The sequence below is a fragment of the Equus przewalskii genome, chromosome 32 (assembly GCF_037783145.1).
Source record: "Equus przewalskii isolate Varuska chromosome 32, EquPr2, whole genome shotgun sequence".
In the NCBI taxonomy this organism is placed as follows: domain Eukaryota; kingdom Metazoa; phylum Chordata; class Mammalia; order Perissodactyla; family Equidae; genus Equus; species Equus przewalskii.
In genome coordinates, this window is record NC_091862.1 from 16626486 (window position 1) to 16650602 (window position 24117).

A 24117-nucleotide genomic window follows, 5' to 3' on the forward strand; every position below is an offset into this window, starting at 1 on the left:
TTCTCAACCACCCTCAGTAACACTAGCTCCTGAGAGCAGGTCCTCACCGGGCACAGAGAGTTCCAGAACACCCCTCTGGTGAACCCCGAGCGACTACTCCTGCTCCTGTGGAGAATTTGTTTAGATCCTTTGATTGAGAGCTCAATGGGATAATCGACTCCAAAACCAGTAATTATCAATGTGGGTGTTTTAGGCCTCATCTGGGAAGTTCTACTTGATGGAAGAGAAGCTTTATATTCATCAACAGAATTTTTATATTTATACTTAATTAACATTTACCTATTAACAGAACTGGCTGATATAGAAATAGGAAGTTTAAATTTTTTTTTTTTTTTTTAGGAAGATTAGCTCTGAGCTAACATCTGCCACCAATCCTCCTCTTTTTGCTGAGGAAGACCGGCCCTGAGCTAACATCCATGCCCATCTTCCTCCACTTTATATGTGGGATGCCTGCAACAGCATGACCTGCCAAGCGGTGCCATGTCTGTACCCGGGATCCGAACCAGGGAACCCCAGGCCGCTGAAGTGGAACAGGCGCACTTAACCGCTGAGCCACTGGGCCAGCCCCAGTTTAAATGTTTGATGAGAATAAGGCTGAAGGGTGACCCTCCTGCCTGTGGGCTCTTCAGCTGGGCATCCTGGGTCACAGGCCAGCTCTGCCACTAACCCACTGTGTGACTCTGGGCTACTTTCTTAACCTCTCTGACCTCAGTTTCCTCACCTATAAAAATGGGAGTGTAAACAACTACTACCTCATAAGGTTGGTGTGTGGATGAAATTAGCTAATTGATATCAAATGTTTGGAATGGTCCCTGGCACACAGCTAAGGCTGCTAGAGTACTGATTACTTTTTTATTATTGTAAGATATGCAATCCATATTGAAAAGCTCACACAAAATAGAAGGAAAATTGAACCTAACTAGAGGGGCAAGTCTAACATCCTTAGTCTTATTAAGGTTAAAATCTCTTTTAAAAAATTTAATAATAATACCAAGAAGGGATGAAAAAAGCTTATCTCCTTAGAAAATTCTAATGACCTTAGAACTGGGAGCAACTGCTTCTTGCTGAAGCACAATGATAGGAATAAAATTAAAACATGATGACCTGGCTTCCCAGATGTCAGAAAAACAGTATGGGGGTGGGGATGTGTGCCTGGCTATGAGAATATATGATGGTTGGGGCTGGCCCGGTGGCGCAGTGGTTAAGTGCATATGCTCTGCTCTGGCAGCACGGGGTTCACTGGTTCAGATCCCGGGTACAGACATGGCACGCTTGGCAAAAGCCATGCTGTGGTAGGCGTCCCACATATAAAGTAGAGGAAGATGGGCACAGATGTTAGCTCAGGGCCAGTCTTCCTCAGCAAAAAGAGGAGGATTGGCGGCAGATGTTAGCTCAGGGCTGATCTTCCTCAAAAAAAAAAAAAAACAGAGAGAATATATGATAGTACCTGCCAGGCCCTGGAGACTCAATCAAGACAAGGCAATGAACACAGGCACTACCACCCTCCAATTAGACGTGGCTGGGCTGCTGGTCTTCACTATAATCCATCCATCCCACACTTCCATCCAGCCAGTCTGTCTCAGACTGGTCCCAAGCTGCTGTTTCACATGAGATGCCATTTTTAAGGGCAGAGCAGGGAAGTGAGTACAGATGTGGTCTCCACGGTGCAAAGGATGCTGGGAGGATCCCGTGGCTATGCCCTGTTGTCAGGACACTGGGAAAGACCACACCGGATGTGTGTGCTGCTTCCCTCCACCAGTACCAGCCTCCCCCGCCACCACCACTTCGCCTCCACCATGAGGCATCTTCTTGCCCAGATGCTGTCTGCGCCTGACTTCCTCTTTTTGTGTATATTTGAAATCCCAGATGAAAGGAAGACTGTGGCGAGAGAATGGGTGTCATTTAGGGAGCCACAAACAGCTGTACAGCTTTCAGGGTTTGCCAGACTTTCCACGGTGAAAGGACTGGTGGGGACTGAAACATCACAAAGAAAGTCATTAGATTACAAAACAACGGGGGCCCAGTACGGGGAACACATATTGCAGCTGGGAAGCCACAGTGGGGACGAGTCACACAGGGACCCTCTCCCGGCCGAGGGATGCTGACACCATGGCCATCCAGCCTCCAGAGCAGAGCCGGGCGAACACTGTGTGTGCGCGTTCCGGCCAAGGCGGCGTGAAATTAATTCAGCAACATCCACAGCGCAGTGTGGCTTTAACAACCCCCATATAAGCCCCAAACACCCATAGCCTGTTTCAGCTGCCAGTGTTCAAGAAAAGCCAAGCAAAAGAGAGAAACCCACAAGCTTCGATCTGTGTAACTGTCTACACAGCCTCCCGTTGTGTACGTTTCCCCAGTCCTCCCCCGATACAGTCCTTTGGGTTCAGGATTTATGCTTGGTGTGGACACCAGTATCCGTTTATGTTGGTTTAATGAAATCAAGCAGAGGAAGCAGGATATACTAGAAGCTGCTTGAGGAACCCCAGCTAAGGGGAGCTCCAGGTCTGCTATTCTTAAAGGAAATGAAAGAATCATAAGTAAGTCACGCTTTCCCCAGAACGGCACAACAATGCGTTTCCGGCAAACATTATTCAGCTTTGAATTCCTGCCAGATTTGGTCAACGGGCTTTTGCTGTGTAGCAATGCAGAGTCGCACCCACGCGGGAGGAATCGGCAATTAGGCGTGCTCTCATCAGGACTGCACAGCGCTCTCGCCTCCCTCAGGCTCTGACTGCATTTGACCCATTTTCTCCGACCCTGGAGATCTGGCTTGTCCAATACGGCGACCACATGAGGTATTTAAATTTAAATTCACTGAAATGAAATACAATTAAGAATTCAGTTCCTCAGTCACATTAGCCACATTTCAAGTGTTCAATAGCCACATGTGGTGCGTGGCTACTGCCCAGGATGGCACAGATATAGAACCTTTCACCCCATTGCACAGGACTTTCCTAGAGTCCACGCACCCTCTGGACCAGACGCTGGGAGGCAACGCCCCCGCCCCTCTCAAAGGAGCATGACAGGAGTCTAAAAGGTCACTGTGACTCCCCAGGGGCATGTGGCTGGGAAACCCTGGGCTTGGCTTTCCAAGCAGGAAAACTGATGCAAACCAATGAGTCACTGACTGAGTACTTTTCACAGTCCTTAGGCATCCACACTTTCTAGCACTTTCTACCAACCTACGATGCTTCTCGTTACCCCCACCCGGATCTATCAGGGGCTCGGAGGAGCTCAGTGTTCACACTGGGAGTGTGGAGCTGGGGAGAGTTTAGAAGGTGGGTGATGCTGAAACCAAAGCCTGGGTGAGAAGGACATAGAGACGTGGGTCACGGAGGTCCCTGTGGGAGGGTCCTGGGAAGCAGAGTGATCTAGCATCAGGTGTGCAATGCTGGGTACATTTGGTATTTAATGTCTTTCATGAAGCCTATGGAAATATTCTAAGTTTGACTGAAGTTCTCTTCAGCTCTTTCTCCTCTCTGTTGGTCTTCCACCACTATCACCGAATCACCCCAGTGAGGGATCAAAAGCACTTAGAAGGAAGCGACTACGCCCACAGCCCGCTGTGGTGGACCAGAGGTTAGCTGTGTTGGGGGGGTCTCTCCACATTGAAGAGAGATCCCCAGACAGTGGTTTTGGTGACAAGAAGTGAAACAGTCTGTTCACGGTCACCACCTAACATCATCCCACATTTAGTCAGCGGCTCTCCTGTTGGTACCCACAGAACAATGCCCTTGATCATTTCTATGCATCTCTCTGGTCGCACACCTGTTCAGAGTCCACAGTATCCCAGGCATCGAGCGTCAGACACTGTGAGCCCTGCCCCGGATGGACTGTCAGTCTGAGCACAGAAACAAACGACAAATGGTGGCACCAAAAGAGAGAGAAACCCAAAGTGCTTTAGTAATTAAGGAGAGGGGGACCTCCCGCCTGGGGCAGGCAGGGAGGGTTTCACAGAGGAGAGGGAGTGTAAGCTGGCCTTGCGGGATGGCAGGATCTGGACAGGTTTGGGGGGATGGAGAGCCCCCACAAGAGGCCAAATGGTACACAGGAGGCAAAAATACAAGGTGTGTTCTAAAGATGAGGTGTAGAAAGGTCCTTGGCCTGGGAGTCAGACAGCTCTGGGCTGCAAATATTAATGCCTGTGGAGGCCAGACAGGAAACAGAAATGAGAGCTGAGGCAGGCTGGGGTGCTATAAGGAGTAGTGGGGAGTGTGGCAAACGAGAAAACAAGCCCCAAGGAAAGGCAGCAAAGAAGGCCCCATTCCCACCTCTTGTAATCTTTTAGGAACATGTGTTCAGGGCTGCCAGATTTTCTAAGTTTACAGGACAAGTTGAAAATACAGATTTTTAATGTAAAAAATATCCTGATTTTTTTGTAAGTCGGTTAAAAATGACTTAAAACATTGTGAAGGACAAACAAAATCCATCAGCCTGCAGGCTGCCAGTTTGTTCTCATCGTGCAGAGACTAGCCACTGAGGGCTTCAGAGTAAGGATGGGAGATGCCAGAAGGCAGAGCTGAGCCAGCGGCAGGGCCCTGGGCATAAGGGAGGAGGCGAGGAGTCGAGGAGTCGAGGAGGCTGCTGAGAGGAGAATATGCCCTTCCCACTGTGAGGTAACGAGGCTTGAACACAAGTTGTGGCAGGAACAAAAAGAAGATTTTAAACAATGGAAAATAGGGAGGGAAAGCCAGATGGAATTTGGAGATGAACTGGATGTTGGATGAGGGAAAGGAAAAAGTGAAGAGAAGACCCAGGCTTCCAGCCCCGAGCAGTTGTGGAGAAAGATGCTATACCGGGGAACACACCTGGGACCTGGAAGCCACTTCACAAACCAACCAGCAGTTCAGAGTTCAGCCAGCGTCCCTCCCCGCAACTTGGGGGCAGAGGCTGGATCCCCGCCCAGCCACCGCACAGGAACACACTGCCATTTCTCCTGCAGGTAGACCCGGCAGCCTGCAGCCGGTCTACACAGCTGGGAGCTCAGAACAGGCTCAGACACCAGGATGCAGAAATGCAAGTGAGGCAGGTTCCCGAAACACAGTCGCTCTGTGGTAAAAACACACACCACACATACCCACACACGTGTGCACACACACCACACATCACATGCACGCACGCTTCCAACTAGCCAGAAAATGCACCCAGGAACCCTGTCAAGTGTGGAGTCAGCATTTAAAAAATACAAACACCTTTCTCTCCATAAGAGTGAAGGGGGCAGGAACGCTTAAGCTAAAACAGCTTGAAAATGGATTATGGTTTTCAAGCTCTATGACACACAGCTTAACAGCTCCCTGAAAGTGACAGGGCTCACGGTTGTCTGCAGTCTCCATCTCAAAATAAGGACGTGAAGTGCCATGGGATTAGGGGACTGTGAACATCATCGTGGCAGTTGGGGGAGAAGCATTGGGGGGCAGGAGGACGGGGAGTGGGGACCCACTATTACGACAGCCAGCTCTTCTGAGAGCTCCCCTTTCTATGAGCTGCGGGAGGACCCAAAAAAGACCGGAGGCTAACCAAATCCTAGGGATTACGTGAGCTCACTGGGAAAATATTTACATTCCATGCTTTCACTTTAATGACAATCCAAAAAAATTTCTGTAAGCAAGCATATTTATTCTAAGAAGCGTCTGGATGATCACCCTCTAGCCAAGCTGGCACTGTGGTTACATGTTGGCATCAAGCAGAATTGCGTTAATTGTCATGGGCTAATGAGGAAAAGGCCAAAGGGTGGATGGAATACATAAGCGACTTATTCACACCAGGTGAAGCCAGAAGCCATCGCTCAAGGGACACTGAGCTGCGGCGATCTGTACTCACTCCCTGTCATAAAGGGAATGATGCCAGCCATCGCAGTCAACTCATGTTCCACATGTGAGTTCTGCTGCTGGGTACTTTATGTTTAACTTGCAAAATTATGTTTAACTTTGATTTGGTTTTATAATTGGAAGACCTGTAAGCCTAAGGAGTTGACACTTGGCTGTAAGTGGTACATATTTAAATATGATAATATTTAATGTTTAAATCAGCCGTGAAATCTGCAAGAAACATCTTCCACTTACAAAGGCGCCCAGCTACCCCATAGCACATCACGCGGAGTGTCAGAAGCTCGGGGACGGAGGTGGATCCCGGCAGCTCTCAGACAGAAAGCAGGCCACACACAGAAAGTTGGAGGATCAGTGTTACCAGGCTTCCGACAGCAGCACTGGGAGCCGGGAGCCGGAGGGCAATGATTCCAGAATCCTGAGGGGAAACGATTTCCAACCTAAAACACCAACCAAGAGAGAAAAACCACAGACCTTTGAAGACCTATAGGCTCTTATGTCTTAGAACATTGACCTCCCATTTCGGGAAGCAGTGCTCCAGCAACACAAACCAGGAGACCAGGAAAGTCATCTGTAGCCGTGGATCATGAAGGCGGAGGCCACGCACGGGTGGGCCTCGCTTTATCTCGCTTCACTTTACGGCGCATAGTAGATATGGCGTGGATAGCAAGACCCTCCACCAGCAAACAGATTATGACATCCTGAAGGCTCAGATGATGGTTAGCACTTTTTAGCAATAAAGTATCTTTTAATTAAGGTATGTACATCGTTTTTTTAGACATAATGCTATCGCACACAATAGACTACAGTGTAATGTAAACATAACTTTTACATGCACTGGGAAACCAAGAAAATTATGCGACTTGCTTTATGGCAGTATTGTTTTATTGTGGTGGTCCAGAACCGAACCTCCCATAACTCCGATGTATGCCTGTACTAAAATCAAGACTGAGGAGGGTACCTGGGAGGCCAGGAAGTGAAGAGCAAAGAGCCGGGAAGCTGAGTGAAAGGAGAGGAGATGAGCCTTTTTTTTTTTTCTGGTGAGGAAGATTTGCCCTGAGCTAACATCCGTTGGCAATCTTCCTCTTTTGTGGCTTGAGGAAGATTAGCCCTGAGCTAACATCTGTGCCGATTTTCCTCTATTTTGTATGTGGGACACTGCCACAGCATGGCTGATGAGTGGAGTAGGTCCACACCCAGGATCCAAACTGGCCAACCTGGGCCACCGAAGCAGAGCGCAGAACTTTAACCACTTGGCCATCGGGGGGCCCATAAGCCTATTTTAACACGGGCACGGGGTCCAGTGCCTGATGTGCACACATCAGCAGGGGCGACCTGGCCATTCGGAGGGGCTAGGGTGGTCTCAACCAAGGCCTCAAACGGGACTAAAATGGGGTAAACAAGTATAGGTCACCCCAGTTTCAACACCTTCGGCAAATGGTCTGATCCCACGTTCCTATCGCGTCCCTGATACACACTCGTTTTAAAAGTTACACAACCTCCAATGGCTAAAACTCAGAGCCAAACACAAAATCATACCCCCAAAATCAAAACAGCCTGACTGCACTTGATCCCATGGGAAAGGGCAGGGACATTTCGAGTAACATCCTCAGAGGCTGCTGTCCTTGCCACCCGGGAGCCAGCTCTGGGCCTCCCTTACCCACACACCCCACAGCTAACACTCGCTTCTGGAGCCCCCGCACACACACAAACGACAGCTGTGGCAGAGAGGAGAAAAGCCACAGGACATGCCCCGTCCCCAGCACCTCACACACAGCGCCGCTCTCTACTCCTGCTCCAGAAAACACAGTGTGTCACGAGTAAGCGAGACTGACATTCTCTGACAAACACCCTAGAATATGTTTTCATTTTATGATAGTTCGCAGGCTTTCTTAGTACTTTCACTGTTGTCAACGAACAAATTACTCATGACACCTCCTCCTTCACGGCAGCCCAGCCGAGAACCACTGCCCTAACCATCAACAATATAAAACCAAGAGCAGCTCGCAGATTCGAAGAGTCACATCTCTGGTCATGTGGAGTATTCTAGAACGAGGCACATCTACATCAGAAACGCCAGGCAAGCCCACGCCACATCTGTCTATTGAGCCCCTCTATTCCCAGGCACTTTCTAGATGCCAGAGAGAAAGGAGGAACCACTGACAAAATCCTCACTCTCGTGGAGATTGAGCCCTGATAGGAGAGACAGACAACAACACATGAGTAATATATTGTGCCGCAAATGGTGATAAACATGTTGGAGAAAACATAAGCAGAAGAGAGGGACAGGCAATAAGAGGAGGGCTCGAATTTTAAGTGGGGTGGTTGGAGTAGCAAGAGGAATATCTGAATAAAAGACTTGAGGAAGGTGAGGGTGGAAGCCATGTTGACATCTAAGGGGAGAGCATCAAGGGGAAGCAGCTGGTGCCCAGCTGTGTCTGAGAAGCTTCAAGGAGCCCAGGGTCACTGTAGTGGAGTTGGGGTGGAGCCCCTGTGAAGACCCTGACTTGTCCCCTGAAGGAGAGGAAAGCCACTGGAGGTTTGAACAGAGGGGTGGTGTGATCTGATTACCCTCTTTTTTGTTGTTGTTGTTGGTGAGGAAGATTGGCCCTGAGCTAACATCTGTTACCAATCTTCCTCTCTGTCTCTTTTTTTTCCTCCTCAAAGCCCCAGTATATAGTTGTATATCCTAGTTGTAGGTCCTTCTAGTTTCCTATGTGGGACGCCTCCTCAGCATGGCTTGATGAATGGGGTAGGTCTGTGCCCAGGATCCGAACCTGCAAACCCTGGGCTGCTGAAGCGGAGCATGTGAACTTAACCACTGAGCCACCCAGCGGCCCCCTGATTACCTTTTATAAAGGACCACCCTGGCTGCTTTGTGAAGAATGAGCTGTGGGAGGTGAGGGCCCAAGCAGGACCACTTGGGAGGTGGCGGAAATAACCCGGTAAGAGATGACAGTGGTTTAGACTGGGGAGGCGGCAGCACAAAATATATTCTGTTCTTATTTGGGTCACTCAAAGACATGCATATTTATTTATGCATAAATAGACGCAGAGATAGATGACAGACCTGCAGCTGCACCGGTTATGAGGCTGGCTGGGCTGGGGCATTTTGCAAGGTGCAGGTATCAAGCACACACCCATGAAGTAGGAGCAGCAGGCGGGTGTGACCGTGGGTGGGTGTGAGCTGCTGGCGATGCTGTCCCGGGTGGTGAGGGAGGGCGCTTGGCAAGGGGGCGCCCAGGCCAAGGAGTCAGGGGAGGTGACCTGGATGCTGACCAAGAGAAGGAGGAGCTGGGAAAGCGGCAGACAGCGTGGAGCCGAGGCGAGGAGGTGCTTTCCAATCTGAACCCCATTCCCTTCCCCACCCTCCATGTAGGTTGCTCCTCCTCTGGACAGCTACCAGGTATCATGGGCCCCGGGGGCGGGCTTCCTCCACCCCAACCCCTGCCCTTCCTAAAACCCAACATTAGCAATATGTTTTAACAAATGAATATCTCTGGAGAGATAATCATGGCTCTCCAGACACAGTTAAAAAAAAAAGAAGGACTGGGGCTGGCCCAGTGGTGCAGCGGTTAAGTGCGTACGTTCCGCTTCAGTGGCCCGGCGTTCACCAGTTCGGATCCCGGGTGCGGGACAAAGCAGCGCCTGGCAAGCCAAGCTGTGGTAGGCGCCCCACATGTAAAGTAGAGGAAGATGGGCACAGATGTTAGCTCAGGGCCAGTCTTCCTCATCAAAAAGAGGAGGATTGGTGGCAGTTAGCTAAGACTAATCTTCCTCAAAAAAAAAAAAAAACACTAGTGAGGCTGGCCTGGTGGCATAGGAGTTAAGTTCACACACTCTGCATAGGCAGCCCAGGGTTTGCAAGCCCAGATCCCAGGTGCAGACCTAGCACTGCTCATCAAGCCATACTGTGGTGTCACCCCACACAAAACAGAGGAAGATTGGCACAGATGTTAGCTCAGTGACAATCTTCCTCAAGCAAAAAGAGGAAGATTTGTAACAGATGTTAGCTCAGGGCAGATGTTAGCTCAGGGCCAATCTTCCTCATAAGAAAAAAAAAAAAGGACTCAGACTCAGGGAAGAAATGGTGTTACATGTTTTACCCTTGGTCTCAATAGCTCATGAGGCCACTTCCTTCTGTGGTAAAAGGGCCCCAGGAAGTTTGGGTGAACAGGGAATCCCAGAGAGCAAGCTCTCAGTCTTGCAGCACATACCCCAGGCTGCTTTGCTTCTCAGCACAAATGAGACCCCTCGGGCAGGGCTGGGTGGTGACGTGCCCAGTGCATGGAGCTTGGAGAGAGACAGGCCCAGGTTTACATTGCATCTCTCCCACTTACAACCTGCGTGAGCTGGGGCAAGGTAACTCCCCCTGCTGACCCTTACTTCCCACACCTGTAAAATGGGGGCAAATACCTAATTCTCGGGGCTGAATAAAAAGCTGGCATGATGGCGGCTGGGCATGCAGGACAAACTCAACCAATGGTGTCCGGACCTCAAATCAAAGTGCTAAGTGGACTGGGCACATCTGACCAGTGGATTCCTCTTAAAAAAAAAAAAAAATTCAACGTGAATATCTCTTCCAGGGAATCTTTCAGTCCTGATGCCTGAAAGTTGCAAGTAAAGATCTAACATGTTACCTACTTGTCTAAAACCACAAAAATTAAAAGGAAAAAAGAAAAGAAAATGTAAGCAAAAATCTCCATACGGAGAGCTTTCTGGAAACAATAGCACTTGGCTCTGTGTTTCTGCCTGTGGATCCTAAACATGCACAGCTGGTGGGTAATGATGCCAAAGGGACGAGAAAAGCGAGAGGTTGCTTCTAATAAAGTCTCTGAGAATAAGCGATGGCTGGGGCGCTTCATAAAGATGGCAAGGACAGCCTTCTTGGCCCCGGCATAATTGAGGACAGTGGGGATGTCCTCAAGGCTCTCGCTACAGCGGCCACCGGCTGCCACCATGCTCACGGCTCCTGTGCAATGACAGCAGCGTCTCCCCTCCAGACCCTCAGCTCTGACAGCAGGACCTATGACACGATGAATGCCACACACAGGCTCCCAAGCAGGTACTGAGGGAGCTGGGGGACACAGACATTAGGACATACACATAGAAAAAGAGGAGGGGCCGGGCAGCTCAAGAATGTGGGCGAGGCAGGTCAGCGATGAGCTCAGATTGGTCCTGGGCTCCAGGCAATGGATGAGGACACTGGGGAAGAAGGAATCAAGGAGTGTCCCAAAGGAAAGGGCTCATGTCACCTAAGGAGAGCAAGAGGCAAGGGCCGTCCAGCCTGCCCCTAAGAAGTCACACTTGGCTATGTCCTGCCTCCCGTCTGTTTAGCGATCTGGCCAGGGCTGACTTCTGATGGAAGATGGCCCACAGCCACCTTTTTTAGTAAAACTGCTTAGGGGCCAAGCAGAACTCTTTAGGCTGGGAATCCTCAACTTATCCCCACGGTGTCACAAAGGTAACAATAGCTCGAAGTCTGTCGCAGCCCAGTTCTTAGAGGGCAGTTATCCCACAGCACCAAACCTTCCCCACACTGCTCAGGACGGACGCATTCCGATGGGAATCCGGGGTCAGCTTGGTGCCAGATTTCCTGAACACAGAGCACTAATTTCCACACATTTCCACGTCCTATCCGGGAAGGCCCCTAAATCAGCTCTGGCCACATGTGTTCAGGACTGATGGGTGCACAGAAGACTGATAAGGTGATGCAGAAATGCCGCTTGGAAGAGACGCCAGGCACTGAAAAGAAATTGATTCCCATATGGAGACCTCCAGGTGCAGACCAGCAGGCACAGTGCCCTTGCCATTTGAAAGACTACTGTTGAAATGAGCTATCAAGCCCCGAAAAGATATGGAGGAACCTTGAAAGAAGCCCATTTGAAAAGGCTCCATACTGTATGATTCCAACTATAGAACATTCTGGAAAAGGCAAAACTATGGAGACAGTAAGAAGATCAGGGGTTGCCAAAAGCCCAGGGGAAGGAGGGATGAAAGGTGGAGCACAGGGCGTTTTTAGGGCGCTGAACTTATTCTGTGTGACACTGCAGTGGTGGACACATGTCATTATCGCCAAATCCCAGAGAATGTACAACACGAAGAGTGATCCCTAATGTAAACTATGGACTCGGCTAATAATAATGTATCAATATTGGCTCCTCAATTGTAATAAATACACCAGACTAACACTAGCTGTCAATCACAGGACAAACAGGGAGGAGGGGGGGATGGTGGGTGGGTATATGGGGACTCTGTACTTCCCACTTAATTTTTCTGTAAATCTAAAACTGGTCTAAAATATAAATTCTATTAATGATGATAATAAAAGACTACTGTTTTGGTGGTGACAACGCATAGCAATGAGAGGCTGACCCTCCCGTTAACGGCCGTGCTGATCCTTACTACAATACGTGAATGTGAAAATGGTCCCCAGTGTGATGTTGGATGTTCAGCCAACTGAGGCACATCCGGGCACTAGGCTCCACCTGGAACCCAGGGCAGTGTGTGGGAGGGCGCCACGTGGAGCTCCCAGAGAGGAGGACGCTGGGCTGTCCCAGCAGGAAAGGAGCTGCAGGGGTACCACTGACAAGACCACAGCATGTGCCAACCCTAAGAACAGTCGAGAATGCAAACGAGAGAGGGAAGCAAAGCCAGGGGCCAAGAAAGCCGGGAGGTGTGGGCTCAGTCTGGGGAAGCAGGCAGGAGTCAGACAGCCCCCTCCCTGCGTGGCCTGAGTCGGGGTTCAGGCGAAGGCTTGGGGCCACCGAGCCACATGGGCCCAACTGCCTTTGGTCAAATTCCAGTCTCAGGGAGACAGCCAAAAAAGGTCATTTCAGCAGAGTTTCTGTGTGAGATGTGTCAACCAAAGGGAGTGCCGCTTTGTAAATAATTACCATAATAATTTACATTTAATTAGTGCTTACTCCCTGCAGGCAAGGCCACTCCCCGAGGATGCCCCACCACCTGCCCCTCCTCTGTCGCCACCATCCAATCCATCACTAAGTCTATCAGCTCTATGGCTCACCTGTCTCCTGGATCTGCACGTTTACTACCTCCACTACTCTCAAGTCTAAACTAAATCCTCTCTTGCCTAAGTCGTTACTGGAATCTCCTAATGGCTTCCACACATCCACTCTCATTCCCTCTCCAATCTAGTTTCCTCTCTGCAGCCGGGGTAGCAACTTTAAGAACATAAATCTGTCACTGCCCTACAGAGAACCCTTCAGTGGCTTCCCACTGCTCTCAAGACCAAAATTCTTAACCCAGTCTACAAGGCTCTGGGTGCAGGGCCCCTGGCCTCCTTGCAATCCCTCACCACATTCCCCACTCAGGCCTCCACAGGGCCTTTGCACATGCTGCATGTGCTCTTCTCATTATCTCACATCAGCAATCGCTTCCTAAGGAAAATCTTCCTTGGTCTCCCTTGTGACAAGGTCAACCTCCCCACCTCTGAAACTGTGTTCCTAACACCATGAGCCTCTCCTTTGTTGCACTTACCACACAGGTGAAATTTCACATTTGTTGGTCTCCCTCCCTAAACCGTAAGTCCATAGAGCAGTGCCTTGCACACTGTAAGCCCTTATAATCGTTTTTGGAATTAAAGAATGAACAATTCACTGAATTGGGTATCATCATCTCTATTTTACAGAAGGAGTGTTGGAGTATCTTGACCAAGGGGGCCGATGGCTTAGTTTCAAAGCTGGACAATGCGACCCTAACAGGTACAAACGATGTCAACGTGTGCTCTGTGCCGTTCAGAATGCAGGACTGCTGGGGCACAGATTTCTCCCCTTTGATGTCAGCGGCTTTGGGAGCAGCAAGGGAGAATGGCACAGCCCTACCAGCAGGGTGGGGTTGCGAGCCAGCGAGCCTCCAGCACCACTATGGCTCCAGGCAGCCGACCCAGCAGAAGCAGCCAAGGCACCCAGAGTGACCTGGAAACCAGGAGGGAACTCCATGTTTCCGTGGACCAAAACGCTTTGTAAGGTATACTTGAGTGGATTTAGGGTTTTTTAAATTTTGGGGGTTTATTTTGGTGAGGAACATTAGCCCTGAGCTAACATCTGTTGCCAATGCTCCTCTTTTTGTTAGAGGAAGATTTTTGCTCAGCTAACATCTGAGCCCATCTTCCTCTACTGCATGTGGGACACTGCCACAGCATGACTCGCCCAGTGATGCTGGGTCCGCGCCAGGGATATGAACCTGCAAACTCAGGGCCGCTGAAGCAGAGTGTGTGGACTTAACCACTACGCCACTGGGCCAGCCCCTGGACTCAGGATTTTAGGGCAAGTTTGGGAATCAGAAACCATTTCCGAGAAAATGTTAAACCCGCAGCTGGAGGCCTGGGCCTCACCTGCTACAATAAGGTGGAGATGGTTGATTTAAATATTGCTGTTCTCTGGGCTGTCACAGAGGAGGCCACGTCTGCACCTGAGGGGATGGTCCAGAGGGGTGGGGAGCCAGGGGCTGGACCAACAGACCAGGCGCTGTACCACCCGCCACTAACAGAGGGAAGGGAGCGCTCTCCAGACTGGAAATGGGAACTGGACAGATGCCTTAGGGTGCAAAGGGTAAGGCTAAGTCTGCAGACTGGGGTAGGAAAGGGTTCCAGATGACAGGGGAGGAAAAAAAAGTAGCTGTTCCACAGAAGCAAGTCATTAGGATCCTGACGCCATGAGGGGTGGCTGTAATGTATCGCCAGTCTCCTGGGGCTAAAACAGTTTGTTTAAGATCCGATCCTTTGGAAACTCAGCTGGTTTTTAAATGTATGTCCAGGAACTTTTTGTGGTTCTCCTATAAAAGTACTCAGTGGTTAAACTGTCAACTGGTTTCAATCATGCCACTGAATATTCAAAGAGTACTGGAGAGAATTTGAAAGCGTACCTGGGGGAGTCGATGGGAACAGAAGGAATCAAAGTGTGCAAAGCCCTAAGGGTTTGACAAAAGCAGTGGAATGAGCCAGAGTCCCCTCTCCACTGTTGGTTCCCCACTTGGAGAGCCTCTTTTCAGAGCGCTTCTCAGCTGGAAGCTTGGCGTGCTCTTTCTCAAGTCACGATTCATAAAACAGCCACCCCAGAAGCCCCCTGTGAAGATGCAGATTCCTGGGAACCCCCCGGAGCCCCTGGACCCTAAGATGTAAGGAGGAACTGAGGAGTCTCCGCAGGTAAGAGGAGCCAAAGGGACTCGGAAGCCAGTAAAGTGTGCAAACCACTGCCTCGGAAGGTTGGAGCGTTTTTCATTTATTTATTTTATTGAGGTCACGCTGGTTTATAACATTGCATAAATTTCAGGTGGACATCATTATATTTTGGCTTCTGTATAGATGGCATCATGTTTACCACCAAGAGTCTAGTTTCCATCTGTCACCGTACACATGCGCCCCTTGACTACTTTCACTCTCCCCCACCCCCTTCCCCTCTGGTAACCACCAACCTATTCTCCATCTCTCTGTGTTGTTTATCTTCCACACATGAGCTAAATCATACAGTATTTGTCTTTCTCTGTCTGACTTATTTGGCTTAGCATAATACCCTCAAGCTCCATCCGTGTTGTCGCAAATGGCATAATTTCCTCTTTGTTATGGCTGAGCAGTTTTCCATTGTTGTATATATACCACATCTTCTTTACCCATTCATCTGTCGATGGGCACTTGGGTTGCTTCCACATCTTGGCTATTGTGAATATTGGTGCAATGATTATAGGGGTGCATACATCTTTTCAAGTTAGTGTTTTCATGTTCTTGGAGTATCTTTAAGTAAGAAAGGCATCCCGTTACAGATAGTGACAACAAAAAAAGGAAAGCCCCTCCTTCTGTGTGGTCCCTGATTTCCATGCCCCTTGTAGAACTTTCATTCTACGCTATCGGTTGCCTCCTGTGGGCTGGACACTGTCCTGGGTGCTGAGGATTCAAGGATCAACAAAACGTAAGATGCTCACCTGCAGTTTGGGAGTAAGACAGAACTGTACCCAGATGATGCTGACAGAGGCAGACAGAACACGGCAGCTTGGCTATGGGAGCCCGTCGGCAGCAGTGAGAGCCTGCTGCGCTGCCCTCACTAAGTCAGAGGCCACAGGAGGGTCTCTCCCTGCCCAAGGCCACTGTTGCTCTGCTTCTGCTCATCTTTGCTTCTCCTGAGACCCTCTGCGAACAGATGGCATTGCTGGGGTCACCTGAGTGTTCCTCAGCTCCTGCTGGGGCTTCCATTTTGAAAATGAGTCAAAAAACCCATCTTCCGCAGCTTTCGTAACCGTTTGGTCTTAAACACAGGACGAGACAAGACCAGTGAACAGGCCAAGGATGAAGGAAGTTCTGGCAGGGGTGCCGAGCGATTCGCACATCTCTTACCAAGGAGCCGCCCTCCTCTCCCTGGGGAGGGAGGTCATGTGACAACAGCGCAGCCAGAGCAAAGGCACACAAAGCCCCCGACCCGGTCTTCCTCCTTGTCGACTGTGGCAATCGGGCACAGATGTCAGAGCCACATTGCCTCCACATTGGAAAGCAATGCTTCAGCCACCCGGATACCCACCACCAGACATCCCATAACAGTCTGGAAATCAGCAATTTGCCAATCTATTAAAACAACCCTTTAACTCTCAGGCCACCTGCCTCCTTCTCCCTAATCTCACAGATCCCAGGCAAGCGATGGAGGTGAAATTCCATTCAAACACTTGGTGCCTTCTACATGGAAGCCAAGGGCCCTGTGGAGCCAGAGATCCCCCCGGCGTCCACTGGGAGTGGCTGATGGTGAGAAGAGCCCCACGGAGTAACTTCCCAGACAAACAACAGGAAACGATCAGTCTTCATGTGGGGTGGACCTGCAGACAGTCCAGTTTAAACTCACCAGGAAGGAGCCGAGCCCGTTAACAGGCCTAGCTTTCTCCTCTCCCACAAAAACTCTCCCCACCCTCCACCTCTCTGAGGCCTGAGGAAGGCAAGTTCTGCTGGTAATCCTTATAACCCTTCTGTCGTCCTTTAAGGATTGAGATTTGAGTCACTCCCTGAGGTTATGTGTCTGGAAGCTAAAGGGATGAAGCAAGTAGCAGAAGTTCAAGGCTTCGTCAGTAGACGGTTAGGTTTTCGTGATGGGACGAGGAGGGAAGAGCATCCAGGCCTTCCTCCTACCTGGGAATTCTCATCTGTCTTCCAAAATGCCATCAGCCTGATTATGATAGAATTTCACCTTAGACTGCAGACAAGTGGTGCATGATAAAATTCCAGTAATTCCAAAAGCTCCAATTTTGTTATTCTGATAACAGTCACAAAGAAAGCTTCAGCTAGTAAGGCAGCAAACTGTTATCTCACCAACGTCTGTTACTTTTGCTCCTGGAACAGACACTCATCTGAGATCACCAGGAATGGCAGATGGAAATGGAGAAGGGGGCGCCAGGCTTTACCTTTAATTCCAACCAAAGAACTGATTGAACTACAGATTTATTTTTTCAAAGGGAAAAAATCATGGCAAATAACAAGGGGGCACTCCTTATGCCGATCTAGGTTTTTATTCCCAAAAAGAAGTGTTGGATGGTCGAATCTTTCCCCAAAGCTTTATTGATTTTCTCCTGAGCAGGGAACAATGTGGACGGAAGATGACATACTCAAAACAACCTTGCAGGTTTAAAAATCAAGTCCTTAGAACAGAAATGAGATTCAAGAATCGGATGTCTTGTTCTAATTCTGCTAAACATTGACATAAATGAAAGAGGAAACAGAATGCCTTACACCTGGCAGGCACTGCGTAATTATCTGTTGAGAGACTGGCTGATTGATTTTGAGCCCCCGTGGCCCTCTGTACCAGCAAACTCACTCAGTTGTTCTAAAGGCAAGCAGGGTTGAAGATTTATGACTGCCCAGCTGCCCCCAATGACCATAAATCATTGCCAGCCTCCAGGCGTTCCAAGTAGCTCGGCTCGTAGTTGGGCAGGCTTAGGACGGCGCACTGTGAGGACCCCCTCCTGGTGGTACCCCTCGCTAGAAATGGAGGGTCAACCAGGACTCTAGTCCTCAGTGTCCATGACACAGGACGGGAGAACCCACTTGTCCACTCAGTGAGACGGGGTCTTCAGCTCAGACCAACGACCAGGCTGAAGGGTCTCAGGCCTTCTATCCTCAGTGTCAGTGCACACCAGGACACAGAGTGAAGGCCGTTCAGGCTGACCACTGCCCGTGACCTCACACTGCGTCTGCATCTGGAGCTGCTGTCCTCTGGCCTCTCACAGCTCTGTGGTCACTGGCACATTAAATTTCACCATGGTCACTAGCATACTAAATGCCATCATGATGTGTATCTGTTGTCTCCACTGGCACACCAAGAGCTTCTTGAGGACAGGGACTGTGTTTCCCTATTTATTTATTTATTTATTTATTTATTTATTTATTTTTGAGGAGGATTAGCCCTGGGCTAACATCTGCCGCCAATCCTCCTCTTTTTGCTGAGGAAGACTGGCCCTCAGCTAACATCTGTGCCCATCTTCTTCTAGTTTATATGTGGGATGCCTGCCACAGCATGGCTTGATAAGAGGTGTGTGGGTCCACACCTGAGATCTGAACCAGCGAACCCCGGGCCGCCAAAGCAGAGTGCACGAACTTAACCACTGTGCCACTGGGCCAGCCCCAGGTATTTCATTTATTTTTATAACCCCCATACATAGCATGGTATCCAACTCACACGCAGAGTGAAATTTTTTTACTGAGTGAATAAATTGAAGCTCTCTCCCAAATAAAACGTTTAGGTCTAAAACTATCATTAAACACATTTTCTAGAATATTCAAGTTAAGGATTAAGAGGAACCCATATAATTGCATAGGTACTTAATTTCCTCTTGCAATTCACCCAGAATGGGAGATAAGATAGTCATGCCGGTTTATATAAGAAAGGCTATAAATAGCAATTGCCCTAGATATGTAAGTAAAGAAAGTCCAGAGGAAAAGTGGACATATATTCTTTTTATAACTCTTGCCTTCATTGATCGATTCATCCCAGACAGAGAGCCTCTTGGATCAATTGTTGTATTTATGAACTGGCTCAATGTCACCTTTAAAGTCCATGTCAATAATTGTATTCAACCTGCGTAACTACTTAAGTGGACTTCCCCCTGACTCATTGGGACGCTCAAGGAGAGCCAACATCTACCACCCAGCAATTTAAATAAACAAAAAGGATCTTAAACTATGGAACAAATTATAAAAGCATCTTTTACATTTTACAGCCAGTCAAGCCAGGCATTTTATGTGGCTAACACAGGACAGAACTGTTTGTGCTAAAGGTGAGCTGAGGTAAGAGTAGCCAGTCTCCTTCTGGGAAAAGGGTGAGTAATTTCAGAGGGAGGAGAGGCCAACGTAATTTAATGAAATGTAAAATATTTTAAAGGAAAAGTTATTTCATCATTTTAAAGCAACATTCAAAAGGCCATCCTAAGATAATAAACTATTGCTTAATAGACAATTGGAGAGTTCTTCCTTTAATTAATGGAAAAGAACAATTTGTAATTGACATACAAATTGTGGTAGGACGTTACTTGGTTCCCTTCACTAAGTTACACCCACCACTTATCCTGTTGATGGGATCATTTTATGCACATTCTTTAAACAGAAAACAAACGGGTGTGCAAGACAAAGACAAATCTTGGCTCAAGCTGTGCCAGATCCTCAGACGGGTTATGAATTGGCAGAGTAACCATTTCTTGGGATAATGGAAAGGGAGTCAAAATGGAAGAGGAATTTGGAGAAAAAAAGGAGATAAGAAAACCATGCCCACATCAGGCCTTCAGTAAATGTCTGCAGAAGAATTGGATGAAAGCCAAGGTAAGGAGGGGTGGGATGGTGGGGTCAGGATCCATGTCACCGGAATGGCAGTTGAAGGAAAGGGGGAATGAACTGTTACCAAGAACAGCTGTTCCAAATCAGGGTGGGCTGCCTTGGAAGGACATTCTGGATCCAAATGACCCAACGGAGGCTGATGGAGAGTGCCCTCCCTCCTGTACATCATAGTCTGCTTCTCCTTTGTTTTTTTTTAATATTGATTCTTGGGCTTATTCTCTGGAGATGCTGATTAAGTAGGCCTGGAGTGGCTTTTAAAAGCTCCCCAGATGACTCTGATAAGCAGCAAGTTTGGGAAACACAGGACTTAGTTACCGCTAAGCTTCCTTCTCTCCATGAATCAAAGCCTGGCCCACATCTGCCAGGGGCAGCCGTAGATAAACAAGAGATGAAGAAAAGAGACGTGCAGAAAGAGAGAACTGAGCACTCAGAATATTTCAGGGTCTGTCTCCTTCATACTAAAAGGCCGACCAAGTGTGCCACTGTGCCTATGTCCTCCTGTAGCACGCTCAAGTACAACATGAATAATCTGGGCCAGCTCTTAGAGACAATTAAATAACTACACAGAGCAGCCAGCATCCAAGTCAAGTCCATAAAATGGATGAGAAAAGTCAAAATGAATCAGTCTAACCCTGCCGCCAATCAAACCGAAGAATGGAATTTCTACGCCTTGTGAGGACCCCTGGGAGAGCCATCAGCACCCCTCTGGGACACACTGCACTTCACAAATGGAACACTCAGAAACAAACAAAAGGAACTGCCAAACCAAGGGACTCATTCCCCACACTGTCTGAAAGTTCCTGCCTCTGCTCATGGCCATGCGCACCTGAAATCCTCTTCCATCTCCGTCTACACCTCACATCCCAGCTCAAGACCACTCTGGTGCCTGGAACCATTCCCTTCCAGAACAGCTGCAGGATAAGGTCTCTCTCTTTTAAAGTCTCATATTGCAATGGCACTTAAATAATGCTTCTAAAAGTAGGTGTTATGCACACATCTTTTCTGTCACACTGCTGAGAACACTCTGAGAACATTATACACGTTCGATTTATTTTTGTGTCCCTCCCAATTCTAAGCACTGTTCTTTGTGCAGTAAACAAACATTTGGTGGATAAATTCATTCCACAAATATTTACTGAGTGCCTTCTATACGCCAGGCATTGTTCTAGGTACTAGGAACAGAGTAGAAAATAAAATAGACAACATCCTTTCCCTCCTGGAATTTAGATGTGCAAAATAATGTTAGATGGAGATAAGTTCCATAAGGAAAATGAGAGCAGAAAAGGGAGAGAGGAAGTGTTGAGGGTATCGCGATCCAAAAAAAGTTGATCGTGGAAGGCTCATTGTGAGTGAAGCCCTGATGGAGGTGAAGGAGTGAGCCATGCAGAGAGCCAGGGGAAGAATGGTCCAGGCAGAGGGAAGAGCAAGTTGCAAAGCCCTGAGGAGGAAACACAGATGGCATATGGAAGGATGAGGAGTCCAGGGGAGGGGGAGCAAAGTGAGTGAAGGGGAAAGAAGTGGAAGATCAGAGAGGTAATAGGGGTGGGGGCCTCGGATCAGGCAGACCATGTAGATCGGTGTAAAGACATATATAATTCGACTTACATTAAGAGGATCACTCCAGCTTCTATGTGAATAAAGTGATAAGGATGAGGGAGGAGGAAGAGAGAGCAGATGAAAGCTACTAAAATCATCCAGGCATGAGAAGTTGGCGACGTGGACCACAGCAGAGGAGGTCAGACTGGGTAGATTTTGAAGGTAGAGCCAACGGGATTTGCTGACCAGCTGAATACAGGACACAAGGATAGGAAGACTCCAAAGTTTCTGACTTGAGTAACTGTTAGGATGGAGTTGCCATCACTGAGATGAGCACGACGGGCAGGAAGAGCAGTTGCAGGAGGGATGGGGCTGAAGATCAGAGCTTGGTTTTGGACATCTTAGGGCTGAGCTGCCTGCTGGGCATCCAAGTGGAGATGTCAGGGAGGCAGTTAGATAAATAAGAATGAAGTCTGGCGGAGGGGTCCAGACTAGAGATATGAATTTGGGATTCATGAGTATATAGATGGTATTTTAAGCCCTGAGGATAAATAAGAACCCCGAGAAATGGTAGGAGAAAGAGAAGAGGTCTAAGGGCAAAACCCTGAGGCCTCCAATGTGCAGAAATTAGAAAGCTATGGGAGAACCCGCATAGAGAATGGGAAGAGTTTGGCATCTGGGAAGCGAGATGAAGAATACGTTTTAAGGAGGAAGGACTGATCAACTGTGTCAGATCCTGCAAGTGAGATGAGGACTGAGAATGGATCATTGGATCAAGCAACACGGAAGTCACGGTGACCTAACGAACAGCACTGGAGCAGAATCCTAAAGTCAGCTCAAGAGACAAAGCGGGGTGGGACTGGGTTTGGTATTCAAGAATACAGAAAACTTTTTCAAAGAGTTTTGTTTTGAAGAAAAGGAAAGGGAGTGCCAACTAGAGGAAGAAGTGGAATCAAGAAAGGGTTTGAGGATTTTCTTAAGAAGCATGAAATAATAGCCTCTTTATACTCTGATGGGAATGATCCAGCAGAGAGAACAATTAGGGAGATGTGAGGGGAAATTACCAGAGCAATATCCCTGAGTGGGCAAGAAGGATGCAGTCCATTGCATCAGTGAGGGTCCCTTGCTTGGAATGCGGGCACTTCATCCACCATAAGAGGAGATGAGCAGTGCGCATGGGCACCGATGTGGGTGGGGGCATGTGGGAGCTTGCGGAAGCTCCCAATATTTTCTATCAGGAAAATAGCTCGTCTCTGTTTTCCCAATGAAACAGGAAGCAAGGTGATCAGCTGAGATGAGGCTGTGGAGGAGATGCTGGTGAATGAATCTGTCATTTGGGAAGAGCGGATGGACCAGGTGAACATAGTGTACGTGGTAGGGCCTGCTTGTAGTTAGTCCGCGTGAACTCATAGAGTGTCCAGGAAGAGTGGCAAGAATGAATGAGTGAATGAGTAAATCTTTCCAAAGAGATCAAGAAACCAGAATCTAGACAAAAAAAGTTTGGCTAGCTCTCTTTCTTCCTCCAAAATAAGTAACGGCAATACTGGCCACAACATGTAATTGGACACTTAAAGCAGGCTCCTTTTCAGCAGACCTGACACATCATCTTGCACACTGCTGACGCACCGTTAAATATTTGCTCTCAAAGGAATATTTCTCAAACCCAAGCTCACCTTTACCTTCAAGTAGTCACAGTATCTCAGAACGCAGACTTTAAGCCAGCAGACTGGGGTTTTGGTTCCAACTCTGCCAATGTCTAGCTCTGTGACCTTCACCTCTCTGCATCTCAATTTCCTCATCCACAAATGGGAATAAACAATGGTAGAACCTATGTCACTGGGCTGTCTCAAGGATTAAATAGCACGTCCCTTGCCTAACACAGTGCCTGTCTTATAGTAAGTGCTTTACCAATGACAGGTGAATTCTGAGGAAGTCAACAGTGGAACCAGGCCAGAGAGAAGACTAGTCTTGGTTCAAGTTCTTTATCATATTTGGATGACGCCTTTGTGTATACAGCTCAGAATATATAAGTTTCATTATGCAATTGTTAAGAGTTACTGGCCTCTATCCAAAAGACGGCTCAGCAAACACCTGATCTACACCCTCTGAGGATCAGTAAAGCCCCACAGTAGAGACTATTATGTCCATTGATTAACAATAAAAAGGCAAAGTCCTGAACCCAAAATCAGCTATGTATCAGTGACTTAGGGCCAACATGTTTATTTTCTTTAAGAAATCTGTTTAAAACACAAACTGTCACAAAGCGCAGTCGTTAAGTCTGGTCAAGAAGTGCAAAACTGAATAAGACAGTCCTCTTTTTTCAAAGTAATAATAGCTAGTATTTATCAGCACCTCTGTGCCAGGCACAGTGCCTGTGACTTTTACAACCAAGAGTTGAGTTACTCCTCGTCTCAGCCCTGGTAGTGGCTCCTATTACTACAAGTGAGGAAATGAAGACTTCGAGAGGTTCCATGATTTGTCCTGGGTCAGGCAGCTTGACCCAAAAGGGGTCTGACCAAAACAATCCTTTTCCCCCTTTAACTTGCAAGTGAGATGGGGAATCAAGGCCAGGCCAAGAGCCTGGAAGGCCTTGCTAGACAGTGACCATCTTGGCCTTCACCTTCCTGTAGGGTCCTGGAGGTGTTCTGTGTTGAAGGGGAGTGAGGGGGTTACAACCGAGAGCCGGTCTGTGTGATTCAATTCCAAAAACTAGGAGGAAGGGGGTGGTAGCTGTTGGATTTGGTATAGAACCAGCCAGTGAAACCAGGGGCCAACTAGCTTTAACTATAGTCAGTTGTCTGTTTGCAGAAGTAGTTACATAACCCATTACTAAACTCACCCTATAGATGACATCTCTGGCTTGGGTCAACATGGTAACGGGTGCTTAAGGTTTTTAGGAACTGAGTGTTGACTCCTTGTCCAGTTCAGACTGGTTAA

At 48.3% G+C, this 24117-nt stretch overlaps 1 protein-coding gene across 1 annotated transcript in view; it reads right to left on the reverse strand.

The window, feature by feature from the left end:
- The window catches only part of PPP1R14C (protein phosphatase 1 regulatory inhibitor subunit 14C), an 87480-nt gene that overhangs the window by 24721 nt on the left and 38642 nt on the right, over window positions 1-24117 (reverse strand). The gene's annotated exons all lie outside the window — the stretch shown is intronic.